Raw genomic sequence first — 24,978 nt, 5'->3', positions numbered from 1 at the left:
TAGTTTGTATTCTGAGAAATCCAAGTGCCAAGACTGTAGATAGTAATTCTCAGGCTATGAAAGTCCTTTTACCTGAGCAGCTCTTCTTAGTGGGCTTATCCTGAATTTCTCATAATGATTATCCTCAGAGAAAATCTGTGGTATGTATATTAAAAAAATTCACCCTATTTGTGCCTGAAATAACACTTTGAAATGTATTACCAGGAATTTTTAGAAAGAGGACTAATATATGCCAACTTTTGCTGCACAGAAAGTAATACAGTTGCTATGGCTTTAAGACAGGTTCAGCCAAAAAAAAAAAAAAATTCTGATAACTGCTTTTCATGCTTTTCAGAATAAAATCATTTAATAATCAGAAAGAATCTATTTTTAAAAATGCCTCAGAAAATGTGACTTCTAGTGTAGAAATATTTTTCTTACTGAAAAAAATTTAGGTGAAATTTGCAAGAATATTTTCCAATTGACATACACACATAGGGTAGTATTTAGGTCAGTTTTATTAATTAGAAGAAGTTTGTCCACAATGCTTCCTATTCCTCTATTTCAAATGCTCATAAAAGAAGCTACTAGATTTGGAGTTGTCTTTCTTCAGCTTCCCAAAAGAAGGAAGCAGTACAGTAATAATATTATAATAGTAACATTATTTTTTCTGATTTATTTTTCTTCTTCAATGGAACTAATGCGTTGTGGTCAGAAAAAAAAATATTCTGTTGTGCTCAACCATTATATTACCACTTGTTTACTTAGGTATTATTAAATAAAACACAGAAAGAACTAATTCACCTTGAGCTAACTAATCAGCCTCAAGATGCGAGTTCTTTACAACAGTCTGCTCTTCAGAGTATGGAATTCAAACGCTAATAGTTTTCATAAATAAGACCTTTAATGCAGAAAAAATGTATGATGAAAAATGATGCAGCCACCTGATTAATTTAATTATTTAGTTTTGAATGGCCCATGCAAAATGGGTCAGGCTTGCACTGTGCAAGCTGACTTTGAGAAAGTTTGGACTGGATGAAACTTGACCTACATTTTTGAACTGGGACTTCAGAAACTAGGCTGAAGGAAAAACCAAGCTTAGTAAACTTTTTTTCTGTGCATGGAGTTTGAACACTGATCTAATCCTATTCTAACAACTCATATATTCAATGTGCATCTGAGTTAGAAACTGTTTTATTTCTTCATCAGCCAGTCTTGGCCACTAAGTGAAGTTAGTTATAATGTTACCTGTATGAGAGCAGAGGCTCAAATTGCATTGTCAGGCACATGTCTGAAGGATGATATGTCTGAATATGTGCCTTATAATTTTTAACACTTTGTTGCTTTTCAGCAATGGAATTGAGCACTTTCGAAGTAAAACTATTGTGCTTTTAAAAAACGAGAAGATTGTTATAGCACTGATACTGTGTTGCAAAGTGCTGCTGCTTGCATTGGTATCACAAGTCTCCCCAGGAGTGTTTTGATTGACCTCTGACTCCAGCCTTGTTAGTATGCTACAGTTTCTCAGAAAAAAGTTTACAATCGAGATCTTCTGCCTCTTGGGGTATTAATTATTCATCATAGAATACTCAAATTGTCTGACTTGGAGTCTGAAAACTTTACAGAAATTTCAGTCTATTCTTTTTTAGGGAAAAAAGCCGTGAATAGCATTAGTAAAAGTGTGGCATTGGGGGTGCCTGTAAGTAGTGTGGCTTGCTGTGTTGCTGTTTTAACTACTGCCATGACTCTACTTTTCCGAAGTGGAAAGGTGGTTGCCAGAACACAAAAAAAGTTTGTGAGAGAAGTGCTATTTGCCCTGAGTTACTGAAGTTTTTGTTTAGCTGATCTAGGTTTTTGTCCTCTCTGAACTTCTCCAGCCCTTTCACAACAGCTCTTCTTTTGCTAAGTTCTCTGCATAAAAGGATGGCCTCTGTTTTTCCTGTGTGTGAGAGCCTCTTATGATCAAAAAGGAAAGTGATTCTTGGGATTTTGGCACTGACTGATGCTAGTATTTTGTTGTAATTCAGTGTTTCACGTGCTGATCTAGTCAGGCTTAACAAGTTTCCTGTGAGCATGTACAAGGTCCATTTTAAAAAGGAGGAAAGTGGGTGTAGAAGTCACCCAGGACACAGAAAGTGATGGCTTGATCTGATCAACTGATAGCAAAGAGAATGCAAAGAGTTTCATTAGATGGGGTCCTCTTGGACCCATTAGACCATTTCTAATGCGTTACATTGCAGTGCTTTCTACTAGGAAAACATTTTCCAAGTAACTGTGATTTTTGGCTTATAACAAATGTAGTTTTGTGTTACAGAAGTTTAGTGTTTTTTTTCAGGTACAGTTTTCCCTGCCCAGTGAAAGTTTTTAGCAAAACTTGGGATTATCTTTTTTTTTTCCTGATTTCAGAAAGAAGCTTGTTAAGACATGAAGATAGCATCTTAGCTCTTTGTGATGATGGCAGCAATTTTGGTGACCTAGCTGCTTGGTCAACTGGCAGAATCATTAGAAGCAAACTTATTTGGGGGAAAGAGGAAGTGTTTTACACAGTTCTGCTAAAATCAACTTTCTGCTATGAATTTGTTGTATCAGAGAAGAAGGTTTACTCATGGGAAGAAGTAACATTAGATGCCTCCCATCTGAGTGCCACAGCTCCTTGTTTATGCTTAAAGCATAACTTGTCATAGAAGTGCTACTGATAAAAGAGGCCTTTTTCTATTACTTTTTGTCCTACTTCTAAATAAAAAGTACAATGAAGACTGAACACTTACTGTAATCATGTAGAAGTAAAATCAAGCTATTCAACTGAAGTAATTAGAATCTTTTTGTTAACTTCTGTGATTTTTTTTGTCTCAAGTTTGTTCTGTATAATCTTGTGGTTAGCCCTATAAGCAGTTTCCTAACGTAATGTCATTATATGGACTGAACCACAGCTTAAGCCTGGCAGGCATTTGCCATTCAGTGCATGTGGTGTAGGAAAAATGACTGGGTAAAATAGTCTTGTGAAGCATTTTAGCAATTAACTTCTGTCACTTTTATTTGCTTTTCTTATGAACAAAGGAATTTTTTTTCTCATTCATTAGCAAGTATGCTAATGAGTAGAAAATTCCTTCGTGTACTCTAAAAGAGGGTTACAGTACCAAGAACTGAGGTTCTGATTTCAGGCTTCATCAGCCAAAGGGTGCTGTTTAGAACAAATTCTGCCTGAGGTCACAGCTAAAACGTTTATTTAACTAGTCTTGTTATAAGCCTTTATAGGCTTCCAAAAGAAATTAATAATCTAAAAAGACATCTGTTAGTAAATAAGTTAACAATTTTTAAGCTGACAGTCATTAGTTACCTATGTAGTATTTCTGAAGAATGGTTCCCCAGTAGAAAATAATGTGTGGCAAGGCTCAATAAGAGCATAAGTTGACAGTCTTCAATATGTGAAACACATTCTTCTACTTGCCTGCTGCCATGGGTTCTCTTAACTAAGTGTATAAGCTTAAATGCTTTTGGTATTTAAGACTGGGCAGGGACACAAGCTTGAACGCTGAAGGATGTAAATAGTAGAAGGGACTAGGCTGCAGTTTAAAGTACACAAACATGTACAGTGTGACCAGTTCCTAATAAATAGTCATGTGGGTAATGATTTAAGGTATTTTTTTTGTTTGATATCTATATTACAATTTAAAAAAAATCCTCCTTAAAGCCATTTAGAAAATAAAAATGTTCATCACTTTAAAAGGAGCTCAGCTGTGAACTTTGGATAGTGCTGAGGCTTCTGCAAGGATTCACGTGCTAACATTTGGAGACTTCAGGATTTCATTGATGTGTACAAACCTTTTGCATTTTCTTGTGGCATGACTTAGGTTTAACCCTAGATATATATACCCTGTACCTGCTGTAGAAATCTGCATGGCCCATTATGGTTTTATTTTCCTGTTTGCAATTTCTTATTCATCAGAAATGCCATTCTGAGTCAATGGAAACAAAACCTTGAGTAGTGTCATCTTCCTCTTAGCTAAGTCCTCAATTTATGTACAAATGCAGTTAAATGCATTGCTGAATTCAGTATACTGCGTACATTAAAATATGGAAAAACAAATAGCAGCAGTCATAACATGGGGAGACTTTTTTTTTTAACCTTGACAAGTTCAGTGACTATTTTAGTAACTTCTAAATAGCTTACTGGACATGCTTCCCCCCCACACACTTTCAGTTCTTGATACATTACAAAGAAAATTCCTTCAGTTCTTGATACCTTGAAAAAATGATAACTTTTTTTTTGTCAAAAGAAAGGAGATTTTAATGTTTGCTGTTTACTGCTGTTTGTTGGTTAGATTATTGGCAGTAACTATATATATAGACATTAATGTAAATAATACACTGTACATACTATGCTAAAGTTACTAGAACATAAAATCTAAATATTTTTTTCCATTAGAAATGTTTGAGAAGAGAAAGGAAATTACAAGAGTATCTCTACAGGATCACAGTGAAGTTGAAAATTTTCAACACTAGCAAATAATTGATACTTAAGAGTGTAAGAAACGAAGGTAGCATAAAGCGATCTTTTGCTTGGAAGACACTATTGGCTTCTGCTAGTCAGCAGTTTGATGTATTCCAAGCCCAGATCTCTACGTGATCATCATGTTTAATGATTTATGCTTTCCTACCTTCTATATTCCTCCTTTGTAGCATTTGACCTTCGGAGTATGTTGTGACAATGAATTCCACAAAACTGTAAAGCATCTGTAAAATAACTCTTCCTTTCATTTGAAAATTGTCAATCATTTTATTAAATGACCTCTAGTTTGTGAGCCTCAGTTTCTCTTTCATACCCTTTGATTTTAGGGACCTCTGTTCTAGCCAGCCTGTATGCATCTCTCTTCCATGATGAAAAATTTGTTATAAAAGTCACTGTTTAATCTCTGAGCAGCCATGCTGCTATGCCCTATGTCCTTTCAAGTTCTTCTTGTGATGGAGTAAACGGCAACCAGAATTTGAGCTACCAGGGAGCTATGTGTTTTTATGAAGTCACAATATAATGGTTCTTGGTTTTCTATCTAAATCTTTCCCATTAAGCCTCCTCCCACTGTGTTCTGTTGCCAAAACTAATAGATTTTTATCTGCTGCTAGATGTCAAGATGACATTTTCAGACAGCATCCTTGATGACCCTAAAATGTCATTTGTATAAGCTGGTGTAGAGCCCATCTCTGTTTATATGTGTTTGGGGGTGTGTGTGTATTTTTTTAATGCATTAGTTTACATTTATAGGCAGTGATTTTCATTTGTAATTCAACTTCCACACTTGTGGTTGTGAGATCCTTTTGCAGCTTTGACCATTCTGAATTATTAGCAGGTCACTATCACTATTCACTATCACTTTTTGAATGGTTACCTTTTCTTGACTTATGAGTAAAAGTGTATATATAAATCTATATACAGATAGTTTATATATTTGATATATGAGAGTTCCTTCTGGAGTCACCGAATCTGAGATTTTTACTGAGATGCTTAAAACTAGTGACAGGCATCAAAACTAGTTTTTATTAGTCCCATATCCACCTGAACAAAACCTGCAATGCAACTTCACCTGGAGACGGGGTTTTTTTGGAGGGCCCTGGAGTACGTTTAATTTTATAATGTTTAAAATTTGTAAGGCTCTGGCTCTGTGGTTTTAACCTCTGCTTCAGCGGGGTAGAACAATTGTTTATGAACAGTTTCACTGCAATTTTTTAAGTTTTTGGAAATACTTGTCTGTTAGAGAACTTCCACAACTGGAAAATGTAATTGAAACCCAGTTTGCATAACTTGGTAAAATTCATGCCTTCTCCATTGCACCCAGCTCTCGTTGCTCTCTCTGCAATTGCTATTATATCTTGAGAAGATTTATTGAAGGAAATACCAATTATGTTCATACCTTCTTGAAGCAGCTCCCTGTGGTACAACAGTTGCATACGGAGAAGCAGGATGTGTATGTGTGCATTCATCACAGGTGCAAACACTGCCATTGAAACGCATTCGTAAGCGTGTGGGTTCGGTGAAGGTGTGGGTATGTCTTGTGGGATGCTCTACACACCCTTTGTGAATCCTCGCCTGGGGGTAAAGGGAAGTGTGTACCCTGTGTGTAAAAGGTCCTGTGTACTCTGTTTTTATATAGCAAAGCAGCAGGGATTTTCTGGGTGCAGCATGCTGTCCGTAGGCTTGCAGTGAAGGTGAGGATTAGACCCAGGTCAAAATTGTTCATGGGCTATGAAGTTTTATGATTTTAAGTACTTAGTTTGAGAGAGATGGCTTATTGTCTGTGTGCAGTACTAATACTGCTTTACGTCATACGTGAGTCTCTCAGAATTTCAGAGGGCTGTTTTGGCATTTTGTGTGGTTACTCCTTGGTAGTTGTATGTTTGGATGTTGTTCCACGTTATCAATTTATGGCTCTTAGTCTGTGGTGGGTAAGGATATTCTTGTTTGTTGTTTTCCTCACGGTTGAGTGCAACAAATAGCCTCTGTTTGCTGTGTAAACTTCGGTAAAGAGTTCAGCTGCATCTGAACAACACTTTTAAGGAATATCAGATTCTCCAAACAAACTGGAAAGGATCAAACCATTTTTTTCCAGCTGAGAGGCTATGTTAACAATAAATAAATCTGAAGGAAAACAATGACCTCCCCATTTAAGTAAGCTAGAAGAGTTTTTAAAAATGTGTTGGAAATCTGGATAGCACTTTTATTTTATAATGTAATTGGATGTGAACAGACTTATGTGAGATTGAGTCAATGTCACCCAGTCAGCCCTGCACTGCAGTGCTTCCAGTAGGAAGCTGTTGAAGATGAGAAATAGGGTTTAAGTGGGTTTCTCTTGTTTGGTTCTTTTTTTTTGTTGGTTTGGGTTTTTTATTATTCTGTGTTTGTTGCTTTGCTTTTTGGGTTTTCTCATTTGTTGTTTTTTTAGATGCTTCTTAAATGCCCAGTATTTACTTGCTGTGACCTACTGTGTGATATTGATTATAATTAATGTTGAACTAGGGTACATCTGCATTTCATTTTAAAAAGAATGAACTGGAAAGCATTGCTTAGGCTCATTAAATTATTGTGCTTTGTTTTCAAACTGAGAAAAGTTGTTTCTTGTTAGGAGAAGAACCAAATGTTTGCATATTTCCTGAAATGGTTCCATTTACTGGATGTGAGTGCTTTTATCTGAATTCCAGTTCAAACAGCGATGGCAGGAATTAGTCTGAAGATTTTTAATAACAGTAGGAATACATGTAGATGGTACCTTTATTTGATTTGATCTCGCCTGTCAGCTATGAAGACTTGAGCTTCTTGGTTTGCTGTCAGTTAATTGGCTTTTGTCTGGGCAGCACAGGATGAAAAACTCTTGTAGGCAAATTCAAAAGCCTGAGGGGGCTGAGGTTAGTGCCATTTCATACCAGTGGCCTCAGAAGGAGCCAAGACTAAGCTAGAAATGTTGCCTGTATTCCTCATGATGCCATTTTCTCTATAGCTCTCTTCTGAGTGCAAAATTGCTGGGAAAAGTAGAGAAATTCATATGAGCTTTTGTTGCTCTCCTTGTCCTGGAATCTGACTTATCTGAGAATACTTTATGCTTGTTGGTGTTAGAAATAATCAAAATAATTAAGATGGAGACATGAAAGAGTCTTTGAGTATTTATCATCTGAGTTAATTAAAAACTAAAGCCATGATTAATAATTTAGTATTTATTGAATTGCATTGAACTGGAGCTTGTAAGAAGAAAATCTAGCATTTTAATTTCCAAGACAAAAAAGAAAACAGGCATAGTTTTATTGTATGGATGGGTGTTTTTCTGCAAGAGGTGGTTGTTTTCCTGCATTATACACTATGTCCACTGAAACAGGCTTGCTTTCCTGTGTACTCCTGCTTCTTCTGGACTTATAAAAATGGACACACTATTTGAAGATACGATGTGGCATATCCTTAAAGGTTCCTTGTGGTGCTTAGTGGATGAGATTAACATCTGCCTTAACTTTAAACCAACCAGAAGTTGTACAGAACGCGCTGAGCACTTAAACTCTAGATGAGACCTGAACTACTTTGAGCTAGTAGACTGGTCTTGCTACAGGTTTACTCTGGCTTTAATACAAAATAGGATTAAAAACTGCTGAACTTTAATTCTGTTCTAGCATTTTCTTATCTTCTATGATTAGCTGACTTCAAGTTAAGTATTCTGTGTCAAGTTTGCCAAATTGGTCCATGCCTGGCATCTCACAGAGGCCAACATTGTGCCACTGGTCCCTCTTCAGCCCCTTGCTGTGAAAAATGCTTTACTTTCTTGGTTGCTCTTCGTCGTAACCTCTTGATTTTAGCATTTTTTTTGCCTTGTTGCTTGCAGCACGACGGGAAGTTTCTGGTGGGAGCACATTACTCAAGAGACAGGTTTCAGAAAGCCCTGATCTCCTCCAGCATCATTCCCCTGTTGCTGCAGGGCAGAACTGGGAGCTGGGACAGGGACCCTTGCTGTGGTTTCAAGAGGTCCAGTGGTGACCAGACCGGCAGCTCTGTTAAAGCTTGGGGTCACCTGAGCAGTGCAGACACACCTCTGAAAGCTTTCATACCAGCTGTCACTCACAGCTTGAAACTCACAAGATAAGTCTGCTCGTTGAGCACCCGGAGGTGAAAAGCAGTGACATGACGTGTGGTCTGGCCTCCCTGCAGCTGCCTGAGGTGGGGAACCAGGACCCTTCGGGGCTGCCTACACACCTCTGGCTGGCAGAGATCTCGCTGCCGTTTAATTGACATCCTGTATCCCTCGGGAGCGGTGGCTGACTCCCGCATCGCCTGGTCCCTGGTGCCTGCAATCCACATCACGTCCCTCTGCAGTACCACACCGCCTGTGCCTTGTCATGTTGGTCTGCTAGCATGGACTGTGTCCCTCTGGGGGTCCTATCAGCAATGCTGTCCTTAGGATTGTTTTTCAAGATATGGTTATCAGTTTAATTTGCTTAAAATTTGTCATAAGGAGAAATAGGCCATCAGGCCTCTCTTCCTGGGAGGGATTTCTGCTGGGCACAACCTGTCACAGAGCATTAGCTGCACACTGTCATGCTGTGCTACTAAGAAAAAGAGTAAGTGGAACAAACTGTTTTCAAACTATTTTAATCTCTCCGTTAAAATTTCACCCTGTTATTATGTATGCTATATGAACTATTAGGAAGACAGGATCTTTTAGGAACCAGGCTGCTCTGGTCAGGGCTTTAAATCCTGAAATCTCAGGTCTCTGACACTTCTGCCTCTGCTGCAGGTAGTTTTGATGTTGCATGAGATTATGACTTTCAATGGGGAGTAAGGAGCAAGTGAACTCTTAGTGTTTGGAAAGCCTTTCCCACAAAGTGGGAAACTACAGAGTAGATGGATTTAATGTGCTGGGATGAACTCATTGACCTTGCTAGAGATAGACTTCTGCTGAGCCCTTGAAGTCGCCTTTAATGATACAATCAGTCTTAATACTTAGTGGTGGTTATGCAAACGTAGGGATAAAAAAATTGAATGTTTATGAGATCTAGATCCACTGTATCTAATGCTTTTGACTAGATTTGGCATGAGATAAAGTCTGCATTCTTGGACGCTCTAGAGGCACTTCTTTTCTTTGTGCTTTCAAAACACACTAAGCGCTGACAGCCAAGCGGTGCTTAGTTTTCCCCTGGAATCTCTTTAGTTGTTTGTGAATTGGTTCTTTGTGTATCTGGGGGAAGAACACTATTTCGTATTCGTAACAAAGAGATTGTGCATTAGTTCTACAGGGTAGATATGTGGGTTTGAACTTGTCTCCTTTTGAGGAATTTTCCTCTCATATTTAGTACTCAATGCAAATTTAATAACTAATATCTATTTTGTTTGAACAGATGTTCACACCAAAACATTAGCATTAGTAAACAGTTATTGGTGTTTGATAGGAGGAAGACTAGGAGAGAATGGATCTGTAAGGCTTGGGATTGTTTTTTGCCTTTTCAAATCCATGATAAAACTGATGCCACACAGCTTAGGCAGAGCACTTTAGGCTGGCACTTGATCAATCCCTGTCACTATTTACAATTAAGCCACTTCTTCATCATTCATAAATATTATAAATTACTAGTAGCAATTACTTTCTGTTCACTTTTGGACTCTGGAAGGTTGAGAAGAGGCCAAGACCAAAAGGGTCTGTTGCTTCCTGTTAAAACTAAAGAAAATCATTGCCTCCACGAAAAAAACAGTCCAGCAGTGTTGTTTACCAATTCCATGTCTGAAGTTGTTTCACTTATCATTTAATCAGTTCTTAATCTATTTTAGTATGTGTTATACATGATTTGTTTTCTTCAAAAAAACCCAAATACATTTGTTAACACTTTTTTTCATTACTCTAATGAGATTGTTTAATCACAGTCAAACCCACAGTTATTGGCATTAGGGATATTGGTTTTTTTACTTTGTTGACCTTTCTGTGATACTTGCAGAATCAGTGTCACACTAAGTATAAATCTGTCTGCTATCCTTGTTGGTTGGTTGGTTTTGTTTTAAAAGTACCATTAGCTTTCTCTTTTTGCATTGTGTAACTTTGGAATCTCTTGGACCATACCGTTGTTATGGCAACATTGGAGGCCCAGGGACCAATGTCAGCATATTTTAATACTTTGGGATACATGCTTTCTGCTTCTGAAGACTTTAAAATATTCCTTCCAGTAGTTGTTATTTAATAACCTGTTTTTTTTAATAAATAAACCATAATTATCACTGTGAAACAGTGATACATCATTCTACTTCCTTAATATACAGGAGAAATAGATTTTGAACACTTCAGCCTTTTGTGTTGAAAAAAAAACATCAAAAGGTACAAAGTTTTTAAGTCTGAACTCATCGCTTGGTGACTTAGGTAATCCTTCTCACGTAACTACAAGAGCATGAACAGACCATGCGAATTTCTGAAAGCTACTTCCATGACCAGACTAGCCAGGATAGTTTCAGCCATCAGCCATAGCCTTAACAATTCCTGGAATTCCTGGTTTGTGTTTTGGGTGTGGTTTTTTTTTCTGTGTGGTTTTGTTTTTGTTTTTTTTTTTTGTCTAGTGAAACTTGACTCAAATAGATTTTTGGTTATTTTATTCAATGTAAATTGAGCTATGATTTATTTATTTTTTTTCTGAAGTCTAACCGTGTTAGTAAATTGGGTTCTGGTAAAAAGTGCAATGTGGAAAGAATGAGCATAACATTGAAGTGTTTTAGGATCTGCTCTGCAGATTCCCTTTGAGTTGATCAGAGCAGACAGCTCCTGGCCCTGAGATCAACACGACTACAGAAATGATTTTGATTGCGAAGAAATGTCACAGCAATACAAATGTTTCCTAGATTAGCTCATCGTAGATGAGGTGGATTTCTTTAAAATGTACTTTTTATTTTAAAAAGGGTGATCTGTGATGTGTTATAGCTTCTATATGTTCTAGTCAAAATCCTGTGGATATTTTCATTATATTACTGACACATTTGGGAAAATGAATTTTTTCACAAAATCATGAGAACTGAGCGAGCTGTTCACGCAGCAGTACCTATCAACATTTTTCACCCCAAACTTGCAAAGTCCAAGATGTGGCACTGTGTGTCTTACGGTAAGTCGTTCCAGAGCAGACCCTGGGAGGGGCTGGCCAGAGCAGGTGTTAGCGGTGGTGCGGGCTGGGGGATGTGGTCCTGGCTGCCCGTGTGGTACCACTGATGGGAGCCATGTGGGAGGCAGCTGCTCCAGAAGTGAGGTCTCTTGCACAAGGTGGCTTTCAGGGTATTTCTGTTGAGATGACTCTGGATCCCTGGTGGAAACACTCAAGGGGGTTCGGGCTTTGTCCTTTGAAAAGAAAAGCCCTTTCTCTGCTAGGTAAAGTGACAAACTAGTATTGAGGCAGAGCCCTCAAAAGCGTGTTTTGTTGATCAACTGTCAGAACGTGTGAGGCTTCTTCCCCTTAACAAATGGCAACAAAACAGATAAAAACCCTTACATGTTTGTGAAACACCTTTGAAAGTCTCAGAGAGCCCTGTTAACACTTAATTGTTCGTTGCATTGTCTTCCATATAGTCCCGCAAGTTACAAAAATAAATTCTATCAGTTTGTCAGGAAGGAACGTGAGAATGAAAGTATGTAAGAATTTGAGAGCAGGCTGTTATAAAAAACGAGTGCCAGGAAATGTGGGCTTCATTTGAGGTCTTTGCTACCACAGAGTGTTTTAAGGTAAGTATTCCAATTTGATCATAAAAGAAGTTAAGTTGAAAGTTGTATCAGAAATCACAGGTAGTTGTGGATATTATTTCTTTTTGACTGACAATATGCAAGAGAGAGTACCATCCTTGTCATTCAAAGGTTTTATTTTTAGTCTCGTTTTCACAGTTGTTTTTATAATCTCCAGCACTGTTTCATGCACTATAAATCATTCATACACCACAAACCACTTAAGCTGTGTATGTTTCTTGCTGAAATATGAATTGGAGTATAAAATTCATTTTGCCATCTTACTGGTATCACTTTTAAGGCTATAATACTCTGTTTTTAGACCCAAATTCTGCTTGCCTTGACTCTCAGGTTGTCTCCTAAGTAATTAACAACGTAAAATTATGCCTTTTTAATGACTGAAAGCCTTTCAGTTTTAGCTTAGTTTAGATTTTATTGTTAAATCTTTTAACATATTCAATTTCTCTCCTTTTTTTGCTTTAATCAAAGGTGTAAAACTCTGAATTGGTATGAAATCTTACAGGGATTTCATAGTTAGTATTGTTGAGTCTTAAGGTTTCCCATGATTGCCAAAAAGCTGAAAGAATGTTGTAACTGAAGTATTTTTGATAAAACCTAAATACAAGCCAAAAAAAAAATAATTTGTAGTACTTAAATACTCAGCAAAATGGCTCCTCATAAATTTTGAATTCCCAAGTTGTGACCGGGATATTGAACCTATCATTTGTAGACTCACAACTGTTAAATGCACATCACCAGCAAGAACACCGCTGTTACTTCAGAAATGATGCTGCAGCCTGTTTTCAATATTTTAACTCTTTCCAGATGGGACTTAGATTTGGTTGTTGTTTTTTTGTTAACTTTTTTTTTATTAATTTTTAATGCATACCTCATCCAGGCTAAATTCTTTCAAAGGCTTGCAAAAAGGGATTTTACTAAACTCTTCTCTATCACTGTCAGCCAGTAAACCATAGTATGGTTTCCTTGAAGGTCACAAAGAGAAAAAAGTAAGGAAGTGTTGTAGTATATTGTAGTCTGGAAAAAGAGTACTTTTGCTCACTCCTGACCATGGCTGGAATTCAGCTAGGGAAACCTTTCAAGGAAGGATCCTGTCCTATGAAACTGAGGCATTGCCACTCTGTTGTCACTCAGGAGCAGAAAGGTTTTGCAGACCTCATATATAGCTGAAATTAAGAAGTATAAGTTATATTTCAGTGTTTGTTAATACAGTTTTACAGAAATTTCAGTTACTGTCCATGGAGAATTATTCTTGCATAATAAATGAATTTAGAAACTGTCATTCAACTACCAAAAAAAATTGTTTAATTTGAATCTTTAAAAATGGGCCACTGCAAATGAATTTAATTAGGGCATGCTGTCCCGGAAAAGCTCTGCTTGACTTTGAAGATCTGAAACAAAAGTTGTTATTAGGCAACAGCCATCTATAGGAGAGAAGATGTAGCAGTTTTTTTGGTTGTGTGGTGGTTGTTTTTTGTTGTTTTTTTTGTTTTTTTTGTGTTTTTTTTTTTTCAGTTTAAATTGCTGTGGTTTACTTTTTTTTGTTCATTTTGTTTTGCTTAGCGTATGTTGACATATCAGTTCAAAACATAGCACAATTTAGCATGAGTAAAATTTTTTAAAGTAATGGAAAACTGGGCAATTATTGAATGTTGTACTAGCAGCACTGAACTAATAAGTATTATTAACATTACATGTTATTTTTTTTAATATTTTGTCCCCCTTCCCTTCCTGCGCATGTTTTAATTTCTAATAACATGTAATTGAAAGAAAATTATTAGATAATACAAAAGCTCTACTGAATTGTATTTAATCAGTACTGTGTTGTCTTTAGTGCCTTACATGTTAGTGTAGGCATAAACTTTTCAATACATCTGTACTATTTAACAATAAACGCAGCTTTTTATTAATTCTTGTTTCAGAATATAAACGGATCACACTGTGGCTTCCATTGGGTGTACCTGAAGTTTATTAAAATCTACTACTCTTCTTGTTGTAGCCATGAAATGTTTTTCACAAGAGAAGAATAATGTTACCTGGCATGTCTAATTGAAGCAAAGTGTTTTTAGACCTTGATTTAATCTAGATCTAGATATAATCTAATAAATCTTGTTTGTCTTGGTTTACTCTCTAAACCTAATTGGTTTTGAAAAATGCACATTCCTCTATACAAATAACTAGATAGACCGCCGACCAATTGCCCAGGCAAATAAATACAAGACTTCAAGCCATACTATAAAGATGATAGTAATGAAAGCATCTTATTAGTTTATGGTTTAGGACATTTCTTGATCAAACGTTTACTCAGCCCTTGGTGCTAATTCATCAAAGAGTGAGACTAAACTGTGTTTTTTATTTTCATTACTTCTAAAACAGAAGCGGAATACTGTTGTGGAACATTTCTACCAGAATACCAATAATAGTGTAAATTTTATTCAATTCTCATTAATTCTCAAAATATGTGATATAAAGTATGAGGAACAAAGTACCTGAGCCTATTTTATTTCCCAGCTAGGAAACTGTTGCTTCCTAATCTGTGTTTCTAGTTTAAGCACATGTATTGAGCTGAAATAATTAGCTGAGTGTGCTTTAGGCTTGAGAGTTGTGTTTGTGTCTGTCTGCAGTATGGCAGGTATGTCCTTTGCACCACATGTGTAGTCACTAATGTCCCACATGGACAGGACTGATTGCCATGTGGTGCTCTGATAAATTTGTGTACAAAGTAAGTATAAAGTAATGCTGAATAGTATTGAAATTTATGCAAATGCACAGGACATCTGTGCATGTGAGCCTTGGAGCTGGTTAGTGAGTGCACAGTGGACATGTCAAGAGTTAAGCTGCCCATTTCTTCCATTCAAGTGTTCCAAGTCTTTCTAGGAAAAAAAGCAAGAAAGAAAAAGAAAACTTTTCAGCTATGTCTTTGTTCTAATAGAAGAGAGCTTATATTTAGGATTTTAAGACTTCATTTCACCTGTTGATGAAGATCAATACTATTCTGTGTTTCTGCATTCTGTCTTGTATGGTGTAGCGGCCCTGCAATCACCTGATGAAATTGTAAGATTAATGATTGACTTTTAGGAGAAACTGAGATTGTCATGTCTACCTCTTAGTTGCATGTCAGCCATGTCTGATTCCAAAATCAATGTGAATTGATAAATAACTGATTTTTATTTTGTGTTTTGTAGGTTGTGTGTGATGACTTTTTTTAACAGACCTCTCATGTTCTTGTATCTTCTCTGAAATCTTAAGTGGAGATGATTTAGTAGTTAAATAACCTTGTTCTAAATCATCTGAGACTGAAGACATGGCTTGTCTTTGTGTGGTTGTATGCTCAGAAGAAATGATTGGAAGGTAAGAGATCTATGATGGAAAAAAATCGGATGAGTGAAGGGAGGACGGAAACAGAAATGGACTGTCTAGTTGCAGCCTTGTCTCCCTGAATGCTTATCAGGAAAACCAGAATGTCAATTTTGGTCTGAAAGTGCAGCAGAGCAGGACCCATGCTTTAAATCCATGGAGTGATCCCACTTCCAGCATCTGCAGAGGAGGTGGGAGGCAGCCTGGCAGTGGGGCACTGAGGGAGAAATGACACCGTGACAGGAGTTGAAAGGTGTGGGAGATGGAGTAATTACCTTTGGGGTTGTGGAGGATGCGTGTGCTATTTTTCCTTTGAGTTTCTGGCAGCCTAGCACAGCAAAGAGATGCAGGGATGTGTCACAGGTTGCACAGCAAGTCATATAGCTTTGTTTGCATCTGAGCTTATCTATTTGTTCTATATGTCTTACCACTTCTCTGGCTAGCAGGTCTATAATAGATCACCAGTATGAAGTCATGCTTTTTTCCCCCCTTAGTCTGATCACTGAGGTGTTTTCTAAAACCAGTTTTTAGTGGGGAAAAGATGGGTTAGTTAGTAAGTGCTAAAATAGGTGTCCCCAAGTCAAGGTTTCACGCTCTACATTTCACATCCCAAACTCGGAAAGGAAAGTCTTTCTGTGATGGAGTAAATCTCTGGTTCCTTAAGGAGAGAGACAGTGTCCTGCCTCCTTCTACGGGTTGAAGTGGAAGGAAGGATGGAGATGCCAAGTGGGGCAGAGTGATAAACCTGGAGTGCAGGGCTTGCTGCTTCTCCTGCCAGCACAGGGCATGGTGAAGGGCTCTCATTCTCTGAGGAGATGCTCCTCCTGTAGTAAAAGCTATATGAGCTGAAGAGAAGCCAAATCATTAGTGTTTCCCTCTTTGCAGTCTCTTGACTAGGTAAGGCAGCAAACCTTTGGCGGTTGTGTTGCTGGAGGTGGAAAAAACCCCGTAACTTTTCTATGCCTTGATGATCTGCTTGTTCCTAAGTATAGTTTTCTGCCTTTATGGGCTGTGCTCGGAGCAGGAATATAAAACCGAGCTAGTGTTACTCTCCTTCAGCACCCTGTCAAACAGGCTTCCTGAGATCGTGCATCATGTACCGGACAGCTTTCCTCAAAAATTATGCTTCTTTTAAATGCTAGTAAGAAGTTACTTTATGAACTGTGAGCTTCTGAAATGAATCACAAAAGATCAGAGTAATCCTCAAAGGGCTCTTTTAAGGGAGACACTCCAGATGTCCATGTGGGTAGATTATTTAACCTTTAGTTCTATAAAATGCTTATGGTCAGTTAAAACCATCTAATTCCTGCTTACCGCCTGTTTTTCTCCATATAAAGGTAATAGTATGTCTTGACTTCTATTATGTTGCAGTCTGGCCTATTTCTTATAATTTAGTTGAAATTCAGTAGAAAAAGAGAGGGCTTAACTTGGGTAGAAGCAAAACTTTATTGCTTGTATTAATAAGGTAGCAATATTTCACTGAACAGGTCTAATTCTGTGAGATTGACATCTGATTGTGACATAAGATTAAACATGTGAAGCTTTTACACAAAGGTTGATACTATGGATATTTGTAATAGAAAGGCTGCAGGAAGTTTGAAATGCAGATGCCTGTAGTATACCTTTCAAAGACCTCTCCGCAGTGCTATCGTAGGTACAGGGGCAGCTCGTACAGATCAGCTCAGGCTGCCCTGGGTTTGAATTTTGGTCGGTGTGTACCTGTTGCAGCCTGAAGGCCAGCGCAAGGTGTGGGAGCTGCACAGGACCCTGCCTGACCTGCGCAGCCCGTGGTGCTCCCAGGGGCCACAGCTACGGAGCTGCTGGTGCTGGGAGGCAGCTGCTAGGGTTTGTGTCGCTGAGCTGCAGGCACAGCTCCTCTGGAAACTGTTAGGCATGGCACTCTGTACCTGACAGAAGATTTTTTTTTTTTCATGCTGAAGCTGTTTTTTGGTTTAGGTTGTTTTTGCTCCCCCTAGAATAACACCATTTATTTGGTTCCTGTTTCAAAGGGCTGAGTAGGCGTGTGTTAGTTATACAGCGTTTTTCTTTGTTACAAACAAGTTTTATCCAGCCTGGGAAAAAATGCAAGTTTTAAAATTTCCTGTTGTACTGAATTTGTTCTTAAATATTAGTATCTACCTATTCTTTAAATAGCACATTTTGTGTCATTCACGTTCCTCATGACTTTAAAATTACTGCGAGCCTATTCCAGTAGTTTGCAACTAATGTGTCGCTCAGTGGCATTTGCTTTTATTGAGGCTTCACACGTGAGGTAGCTCTTGGAGAAATCTTAGATACCAAGTCTTGGATTTCCTTCGCATGGAATTCTAACTGTGACCTAAGTCAGTGTTGCATAAGATTTGTTCTGTGATAGATTCATTTCTTAATTGTTATAGCTCTCTAAAACAGGCCCACCCCGCCGCCGCAGTCTGTCTGAATTCTTCGTGGCAGACAGGAATTCTGAACTTTTGAAAATCCCAATATAATATCCTTTTTCAGAGGGATGGAGTGTCACTTTGAAACTTGTGTATAGTTTCTTTCCCAGGCTATCAAGCACAAGACTGATGTGAAAACTTTAATGGTAGTCAAGTAGCTTGATTTAGAACATTAAACTTCTAAATTGTATCATGCATAAAAGCAGAAGATTCATAATTATTTCTCCCATTGGACAGAGATGTATTGGGTAATGTGGCATGGATACTAAAAGTATTAAGATTTTTTTGATGGCATTGTGATAAAAATATTTCTCCAAACTGAGACTTTAGAAATTCTATACTTTAGAGTTGATTTGTATTCTCAAACTTTTTTTTTTTTCCCCAAGAGATTGAAAATAATAAGAACAATTTGATTGTAAGGTTCGTATATAGAATCAATCAGTCCTTTATGTTAAATACCTTGTGGCTTCATTCATCAATGTACTGCACAAATATCTTACACAAAGCTTGTTTATGTTTTCCATTCATAGGATGTGTCCATCTCCTCTGTTCAAGTTGCTATAGAGCAAATTATCCTTTGAAGTTCATATTTTTGCTGTCCAGAGTTTTGGCTATGGCATCTTTTGTTAGTGCTTTTATGTTTCATCCAAGTGCTGCTGTGAAGAGCTGTTTGCATTGATCTAGATAATGATTGCAGTAGTACTTTGCAATGGTATGCATGTCCTGAAGTTAATCTGTGTTGTGCTTATAAATCCGATGAACAAAATTTTTTTTCATGTGTTCCTGTGTTTCAGAATAACAAGTATAGTTTAACATTTTGATGTGTACCTGTTCTGTGTCTGGATTGAGTTAGTACTATGAGACTCTATAGGTTAAATACCGAATTGGAATGGTTAATTTTTCCAGAGCTCAAGGCAGAAATTTTTAACCAATTCTGTGATGCTGACCAATAGCTGATTACTCTGCCCAGACCCCTGGATTACATCTTAGCACAGCCTGTCTCATTTTCCTGGCACCTGCATCCGTAGTATCACCAAATACTAGTAATTATGTATATAAACATGACAAGTTGAAATTAAACTTTGCAAAAGAAGCATTAAACGGTGTTCAGAACAAGACAGCAAGACTGCTGGCTTGTTTTTTTGGTTCATTTAGAGTAATGCTATCATTTTAAGTGTTGATTAAAGTTATTGGCTGTAGAATATTACACTCAGGGTACATTCAGCAGTTTTGTTCACTGTAACGATGAGTGACTTAATGATTGTGCACTGTTCAGTACATGTATTTGGCAGATGTTTAGCAAGTTATCCAGTGCCAGCTGACAAATACAGAATTTTCAAACTGGCAAAGCTGCTTACCTTAATGAGAAGTATCATGCGCTTATTAGCCAAAAACATTTTTGTAATTAAATTCTTTCTTAAATATTTTCTGAAGTGTAGTAAAAGAAAAAATGTCTTGATATGTTACAGAGTATATTTTTAATGTATCTGTGTGATAGAATGTGTATAGAACAACTCTAATTTTTAAGCCTTGAGATAAAGGTGTTTTGTCCTGCTAGCTATTATAGAGTGACTAAAACCAAAATACACAAGTAGAAACTGTTTTATGATCCTAATGATTTTATACAATCATCCTTAGGACAAGCAGGTGCATGTATGTACATGTTTGTGTGCGCCTGTGTATTTCCTAGCTAACTACAAACAGTATTAAACAGTTTATTCACAAATTTTAATTCCTTATTCTAGATGTGGACTTAACTTTATAAAACTCAAGTGGAGAAGGAAAGCAAGTCTGTGTATGCCATCACATTAATACTAATTTATGAGTTCTTATATAGAATAGAGGGGTTTTTTTTAGTCCAATTCGAATGTTTGGTTGTATGATAAATACACATCAGGGATGAACTGTTTTGCAGCGTGTAATATGGGAATAACTGCATAAAGATAGCTTCTACTGGGAGTGTTTGTTCAACACTTTCCTGATACTCTTTTAATACAGCTCAGCCTTTCCAGCCTGAAAACTATTTGTTGTCCCTGCAGTTGTGTCCATGCCCATTACCTGTGACCTTGGGCATTGTAGCAGGAAACCACTTGACCCCCAGGTGGAGGCTCAGGATGATGCTGCAGTGAGAGGCTCCACCTAGGAGTGCTGAACAAGGGCTGGGGCACCAGTGGCTGCCAAAATCCACGTCGTCACCTCTCAGCTCTTCCCAGCTGTGAGTGTCCTGCCAGCCTTGCGAAAATGTACAGAAGTAGCACCAGGGTCTGAGCAGCTGTGGGCTTCATCTGGTTTCACTGTCCCTAGCCCCAGCTATCTCTTCCTGGATGTGGTCCCTGCTCTGCTTCCTGGTGGCTTGTCACTCCGGGGGGGTTTCCTGACCCTCCAAGTGAGGAGCCAGAGATCTACACAGATAAACACATTTCTGAATGGAAAATATTACAGTAATCTGTGTTGCATTGTGTTCCCTTCCCTGGAAGAGTGTCAGATAACACAGTTATGTGCATGATATATTAAGCCCTAAATAATATGAAGGAACTGAGTTATATAGCTAGCTTTGCTATTTATTCCGTCCTTGATCGAGGTAGCGGGAGGATGGTGAAATTGAGTTAAATCCAATGTATATATAGAACCCTGTGCCACTGGTGCAGTAACTCAAAATATTTTGTTACTCAGTTGTCATTAGTTGCCTGTTGGATGGTAAGAAGGTTGACATGGAATCTCATGTTTAGCAATCAATAAACTTGTCAGTGCTCCCACTGAATAGGTTAAAATAATGTAGCATTTTGTGTAAATGGACTATGTGCATTTTTAATGGTAGGCAATCTGTAAAAGAGCAAAAAAGTGAAGCATTTGGAATTTTTTAATGGAAATTATGGTATTGTGTAATATTTTCTATTTTAAAAAAATAGTTTTAAATGCATATGAAGAATTTGTCTTCGCTAATGATTCTGCTTAGCAGAGAAGTAATACAAGGATACAGTCATGCTCTAGGGTATTAGAAAATTACCTCGAGTTTTCTGAGTAGCTCAAGGCTTTTTGACAAGATAGGTCTAGGGCTGTTGCAGATCCTGTGACAAATTCATGTCACATTTTGTGTTACGTTTTTGTATTACGATTTGTAAGATAGAATTTACTGTTTCCCCCTTTTAGATGATCTGTGTGAATAGGAGGTGCCTATCATTTAAGAGATTAATGAATGTGAGTAAAATTTATTTTCTGTTACCTCTCAACTATTTGTGATAACATGAAGTGTGTCATGTTATGGGGTTATAGATTACTAGGATGACAAAGCCAAATAGAGATTATAATCATTCATGTGAAGTAAAAGACCAAGTAGGTAAAATCCAAGCAGTCTGTCCTACCATTGAAACTGATGATTTCATATGAGGTTCAATTTCACCAAAAAAACCCTTGAAGTCATCTTATAGGCATATCAAAGTGGAAGCTGGCTAGTAAGTTTTGTTGTGGTCTTTGACTATAACTAATCTCAAATAATAGTGAGGTTTCTTCCACATTGATTTTGGGAGCTATTCACATCACCTACATCTCATAGTTATTTTAGCTACTATGTTTGAAGACAAGAACCTGATTTTTATTGGCAATACTCTTGGCTTGCACCCTAGAGGAGATTTACTGATGTTATATATCTTAGCTAGACAGTGTGAATACCCTCCATGAGCCAAACTGTGTGTCTATGGTTGTTCAGTCAGCTTCAGTGCACCCAGCAGGACTGCATGGATACAGTAGAGATCAGAATTTGTTTAGTATGCTTTGTTAACATATATTCTTTCATTGAGAATAATAGTCTTATGTATTATTCACTCTTTTCATGAAATCACAAGGATGTGTGTAATGGAAATGAACATTATGGGTTGGTTTGGTTTTGGTTTTTTTTCATGCGTGGTGAATTGTCCTTTGTATACCCAACAAAAAACCCTCTCACTGGGAGAATTGGTTTGGGTGAGAATGTTAATTCTGTAGCCAGAGTAAGACTGTATGCTCATACTGATCAGTTAAATCTTGAAAGGAATTCCAGTAAAGTAACCTAGACTGGATATGTGAGCAATACGAGGTATCCACCATAACAGATGCAAATTGCTATGGGCTAAATTTTTAGAGTAAAATGGGACAATAAGCATTTCTAAACCTTCCCTAGGGAGAGAAAAAGCAGACCTCTGGCCTAAATTTACATTCTGACAAGGAGAAAATACATTTTAATTCCTCGCGTTTTAAGCTAATGTTACTTTTTCAACACTTGGTTGGAACCTCTGTTCCTGAATTAGCAGTTTGTTAAGAAACTGTAAAAATCGCAGATGCACTAGATGTGGTAGCATTCTCTCACACAAATTTCCAAGTACTAATATGAGTCTTTCAGGCTTCTTTCTTACTAATACTTGCACTATATGGTTTTAGATGTAAACATCTGGTTTTATATGCTTTTCTTGTGCCTTAGTGTCCCATATGTCCATTCCTATATATAGTATTTCTTGTAGAAGATCCTAATCTAAGAATGCTAAACAATATATGACTTGTGTAAATAAGAATATTGTGAAAAGGGTAGACAGGTGTTAAAACTACACGTACAGAAGTCTAATTTGAAGGCATGTTGTGTGAGATATTTGTGCAGTGGTTTCCCTGCTTTTGTGAGAGGTAATCGCCATGACAATTTGTTGTTAGGCCACTTACAATGCTTATATGAAGTCATTGTTGGAAGACTTAAAAAAACCTGTGAAAGCAAGTAAGGTTACGTTGAAGGAGAGAATCTGAGAGAATGGTTCCAGTGTAACAAGATATGTTTGCTATCAGATTTATCTCTGTGCACAATGGTTGTGGAGTGAAAGCCTTCATGGGTTTTGGGGGTCCTTGCCAACAATTCAATACAAGAGAACTGCACTGTGGTGCAAGTAGCTTGATAACAGTGTCTTTGTTGTAACTAACAGTAAAACAAGACCATATTTGACTGAAATGCATGATAGAAGTTGAAAGCTTCTTGGTACTCGGGTCTTAAATCATAAGCGGTTTTGAAGAAATTGAATTTGTGGTCCCTGTTTAAAGCCCATTAACTTCTTTTTATGGCTAATTGTGCATTTTGTTCAAGGTGGTATTTTGAGACAGCCAAAACTATTTTTAATTCCATGTTTGCTTTGTAGATTTATCTGAAGTATAAATGACATAATCTTTCAGCTTGGTACACTAGTTGTAGATGCCAGGAAACAGAAGAGCTAGAGGAACATCCATTCTTGCTTTCAAATTTGCCAGGCAGACCAACGGCTCAGACATTTAGTGATAAGCCTAGTATTTATCTTTGTCCAGAGGACTGGAATCTATAGTTCTCATTGCATACACTAGGGGGGAAAAAATATTTTCTGTTAATAGTTACTTGCCTTCATTGAAGCATGCTGCAGCACAAGATATTACACTTTAAGAGGTTAGCTAATTGCAACTGGGACAGTCATTCTGCCTTTTCCTCTAGTGAATATTCAGTATTGCCTTACAGAACTGGCCAAATCTCCTTGAGCATGCTCTTACGCATATTGCTCTGGACCTTGATCTCTGTTGTTCCAGGGGAATAAAACTCTTATGGTAGCTCGTAAAATACAATTTGGCCTTTTGTAGAGTAGATTCTGAATGTTAGTGCCAAGATCTTAATGGATTAGAAACTTCCAGGGAGGAATTAATGTCTTGTGACAGGAATTTCTTTTGCAGAAGATGGCCCCACTTCAGGAGATGTTTAGTAGCTGCTTCGGCACATCTAGAGATTCTGTGTTGGCCTTGGTTTTACTGGGCATCATCTGTGTAGCATGCGGTAAAAAGCTACATAGATTTCTGTGAGCTGGCTTTCAGAGAAGGAAACAGGTGAGAGTAAAAGAACATGTTGCTCTTAGGATGCCCTAAATTGTCTTTGTCTTCAAGACTCAGTGACAGTGTTGGGTTTGAAGATGAATTAGAAATATTTGGCATGTTTTACATGGTACCTGTGTAAATGCCATGAAGCAGTATCGAATATAAAACACTTGACAGTAACTAAGGTATATGATGACCTGGCCAGGCACAGGAACTACTTCAAGCTTTGTTTACTTGAAGTAGCTAAATGTTTTTGTTATTTCCAGGGGTATTGTACATACCAAATTTGTCACCACAAGCTTTGTATTTTGTTTTTTTGGACTCTCAATTAAATTTCTTTACCAAGAGGGCGGTCAAACACTGCAACAGGCTTCCTAGAGAGGTGGGCAATACCCCAAGCCTGTCTTTGTGTTTGAGGCATTTGGACAATGCCCTTAACATACGGACAATTTGTCAGCTTTGAATTGGTCAGGCAGTTGAATTAAATGATCATCATAGGTCCCTTCCAACTAAAATAGTCTGTTCTGTTCTATTCAAACATGATGTGTGAGCTGGTTCTGCATTGAAAGTGTAAATAATACCTTTATAATGATGTATCTGCCATACTCCAGAGGGTCTGGGTACACGCATTCCTTCTCAAGTTTAGCTGCACGCTGCCTGCCTGCCAGCACTGTGAGAAGATGGCCCCTCGGGATGGTGTAAATTTCCCTAGAAAGAAGGCAAACAAGACTTCGGATTTCAAACAAAATTGGGAGCAAAAATGTTCAAACAGAATAAGAATAAGCCCCTGATAGCCTGAGACACCCTCTTGGAGATACTTTGGTGAGTCTTATGTAGAGTTTGTGGGATCCTTATTTCCAGATCAGGGCTAAACATCTGACCTATATAAATAAGCAAAGCAAAAGTAAAAATTACATGTAAGTGATACATACAGTTTTTTGTGTAAGTATATAACTTTACATGACAGTTTTTCCCTGAGTCTCTATTAGCTCTGTAATAAAGTTTTTGTCTGGAATTCCTGATGTTTGGCACGTTAAATGGAGAGGTAGCTTGAAAATCTGGGTCCTGCTGCTTTTGCAAAGAAGTGCACATGATCAGTATTTTCAGCCTGTCCAGAACAAGCCCATGTATGTGCT

At 37.6% G+C, this 24,978-nt stretch overlaps 1 protein-coding gene and 1 long non-coding RNA gene across 3 annotated transcripts in view; one reads left to right on the top strand and one right to left on the bottom strand.

Moving 5' to 3' along the window:
- Positions 1-24,978, top strand: part of THSD7A (thrombospondin type 1 domain containing 7A) — a 287,802-nt gene that overhangs the window by 7,705 nt on the left and 255,119 nt on the right. The window lies entirely within an intron of this gene.
- The window catches only part of LOC119146402, a 31,390-nt gene continuing 30,771 nt past the window's right edge, over positions 24,360-24,978 (bottom strand). Inside the window, exon 3 of the long non-coding RNA XR_005103726.1 lies at positions 24,360-24,550. This is a non-coding gene — a long non-coding RNA (uncharacterized LOC119146402). The remainder of the gene's footprint in view (positions 24,551-24,978) is intronic.

The sequence above is a fragment of the Falco rusticolus genome, chromosome 4 (assembly GCF_015220075.1).
Source record: "Falco rusticolus isolate bFalRus1 chromosome 4, bFalRus1.pri, whole genome shotgun sequence".
NCBI classification, from domain to species: Eukaryota; Metazoa; Chordata; class Aves; order Falconiformes; family Falconidae; genus Falco; species Falco rusticolus.
The sequence above is the reverse complement of the archived record's forward strand: the minus strand, read 5'-3'. Positions and strand labels throughout refer to the sequence as shown.